Source organism: Cryptomeria japonica, chromosome 3 (assembly GCF_030272615.1).
Source record: "Cryptomeria japonica chromosome 3, Sugi_1.0, whole genome shotgun sequence".
Lineage (NCBI taxonomy): Eukaryota > Viridiplantae > Streptophyta > Pinopsida > Cupressales > Cupressaceae > Cryptomeria > Cryptomeria japonica.
In genome coordinates, this window is record NC_081407.1 from 594,040,212 (window position 1) to 594,043,743 (window position 3,532).

A 3,532-nucleotide genomic window follows, 5' to 3' on the forward strand; every position below is an offset into this window, starting at 1 on the left:
ACTTAGTGCCAACAGTGCAAGATGCCATATAGATGAGGATTTTCAATGAATAGTCTTGGAACAGTAAAATTTCCTTGTATCTTTAAAATTCATTTTTAGTTCCTAAATGACAAACTATTGGTCATAAAATTCCCAAGATCCAAATGAACTATTTTTTTTCTCTTCATATAGAAAGACATGATTTATTTCAATTGCAAGTTTTTCATATCTGTAGTTAGCAGCATATCAAGTGAAGTCAACAACATACAAAATATTGTGTTTCAAAAATAAATGTTTATAGATAATTTTAATGTAGAAAGTCTCAAGTATTTAAGGTGCGAAAAAATGACAAACAATGAAATAAATTCGATGTAATTATCCAATTGTTTTCTTGAAATTGAGTAGTAGAAGGAGGTTGTTGTGTATCTTATAATGGCTAGTGTACTTGGAATAGCTGGGATGAAAGTAGTTGTATGTGAGTTTCTTTTTTTTTTTATGGCCATGTAAGTATCCAAAAGCATACCACAATATTCATGTTAGTATTTTTTTGATTAGTAAAGGGTTAAGGTCGATAATATTTAATATATATATATATATATATATATATATATATATATATATATATATATATATATATATATATATATATATATATATATATATATATATATATATATATATCCATTAAAAGTACATATAAGTCTTAACTGTCTGAAATATTATACTCTAGATTATAGATAATTACAAAGAACCACTTAGATTTAAAGGGCAAAAACTTGATTTTCTCCAAAAACCAAAGTTCGAAACTGAAAAAGGAAAACTAATTCTAAAATTAACTAAGACAAAAAGAAACATAGCTTTCTGACCCAACTAGATGAGAATTTTGTCAAGAAAAGAGTTCATTGAGCCAAAGAGGAAGATCCTGGAGCAAGGGGAGAGTCTATCCATTAAAAATCAGAGGAATCTACTTACCCCAAACCTATTGGCCATTTGGTGGAATTGATTATGTGTTGCATTGATATTTTGTCATTGATGCCAACACTAGCTGTTTGGATGCTTTACCGACACCCTTCTGGTCTCAGTAGGTTGAGTGGTTTCTGGTTGATTTGGATCCAACATGATCTGATAGGCTCTGGTATATTTTGGTGATGGAATTGACTTGTTCATGATACTCATGCTCATATTTAGTTAGTTGGTTTTGGTCTGGTGATCAGATGCTATCCTGTTTGCTTAGAAGCTTGGTTTCTGGTTCCAGCGAGGGTTTCACCGACAAAGCTTTTGATGAAGATCTTTGATGAATTGCATAAGTGGTGTTGGTGCAGCTTCTGGTCAAGTTTCAGGATGCTGATGGCAATCATGTTTGAGACTTAGGGGATGGAGATCATTGTTTTAGCGTGTGGACCTATACTGGGTCCCAGTTGATCTAGGCTATGGATCGACTTTAATGTAACGTGTGGATTGGACTTCTCGATGTGTTTCTGAGATCTCTTATGTGTTGGATATTATTTTTTTGGTCTAAGGCCAACATGGTTTGTAATTATGTAATTAGTTTATTATCTGGTGGCCAACCTAATTGTTTATGGTCAAGGGTTTGTATATATAGATGTAAGATCTCATTGTAGATCATCATGGTTATGTTAGAGGTCATGGTCAAGGGATGTAATGTGTGAATAATGTAATATCATTCAAGTAGAGGATTTGGTCGATCATTGGAGATCGAATTGGGTTTATGTAAGAGGATTTAGTCCTCCGGTATTGAGCTTAACTAGAACTGTACTCAGGCATAGGAGATGCTATATTTTGCAGTTCATCACTTCTCCGGATTGTAGTCTGGATTTCTATGTAGTCAGTGAGGCTCCTTTTGTGATGAGCAGTGCACTCTAGGTTGTTGGCCTTCTTGCAAGTGTATGCCCCTCAATTGTAATTCACATACTTATTGCGGAAGTATTATCTGACTGTGGGTAGGTTTCCCACAGTGGTTTTTCCCTTTACCGGGTTTTCCACATATAAATCTTGGTGTCATGTGGATGGTGTTTATTTTGTGATTATTATTTATGCTTAATTGGTTTAACTTCTATTCCGGTATTAATGTTTTGGGTTCTGCTATTAAAGTTTTAATTGCTAATAGTTCTGGTATTAAATTTTTAATTGCTAATAGTTCTGGTAATTTGTGACAACTGATTCACCACCCCCCCTCTCAGTTGTCTTCCGATTATTTGAACTGTCTAACAAAACCAATTGCTTTGGTTTCAGAAAATATTCAATCACCTCTGAAGGTTCTTGGCCTCGGTGAACCAAGATATATTTTAGCTCTGCTTCCCATTTTAGCAGCTTATCTTTTGGGGCAAATTCAGAAAAAAGCCATGAAAATCAAAATAATTTTTGATTCAATTTTCATCAGATACCTTTGTCTGTCGAAATAGAGCCCAAAGAAAGTTGGCATTCTCTTTTATAATGAAACTCCCAACTTTAAAGATTTTTTCATCCTCAAAATAGAGAATAGGAAACCTTGGAGGCAACTTACCATTTCTAATAGTCATGTTGAAGTCTATCGTTAGAGGAATGGTCAGATTATCATCTATATTCTTGAGGACATTAGACAAACCCCCAAGCAAGTTAGCCTTAAATACTTTTCTGCATAAAATCTTTGTTTTTTCTTTCAACAAACCAAAATGAAGTAAGGTGGCAAGAAAAATTGCTGGAATGTCCGTGTTGACCCTATACTTGTGGTTGTTCTTAGGAAAATATATCTTTAAAAAGAGAATGTTGCCTCTATCTGAAGCCTTCAATGGAACTCTTGATATGAATGTAAATGTGAAACCTTGTCTTTCATCTTTTCCAATGACTGTTGTAGCTTCTTTGGGTTTTAATATAATTGGAAGATTTATAAACAAACATTGAAACATAATAGGCTGTGATAATGTTATGGATGCAAGTCATAGAGATTAAAGATTAATGGAAAGAAAAATACAGTTTCAAGTATGATGGTATCATCAAGTGGTGACCATGAGAGTTCATTTGATATGTGTAATATAATAGAGTATGAAATACGATATGCAAACAGAAATAATTGGAACATTTTGGAAAACATAGAAAGCACGGTACCTTCCATACTTTCTCTTCATTGTGTTCTTCTCTAGGCTTAAGCTTATTTTTTGTTTTGTTAAAGGACATACCAGAAATGTGTTCTTCCTAACAAATACCCTAAACATTGACATAAACTTGGGTCATGATGTTCACCTTTAGGCTTTAAGCCAAGAATTATAATGAGAAATATTATTCGGCTCGATCAAATCAAAGGGACAAATAAGATATAGATCTATGATTAGTGGATTGTTGTATTTGACTCATACTGCATTGTATGGGTTAAAGAAATCCCCTAGAGCCTGGTATGCCAGATTGGATAAGTATTTGATGAAGCTTGGATTCAATAAAGGTACTGCTGACAAGAATGTTTCTTTCAAGATTGATCAAAACAACATTTTGATTGTTAAATTTTTTGTTGATAACATTATCTTTGGAGGAAATGATTGCCTTATGTAAGAAATTTGTT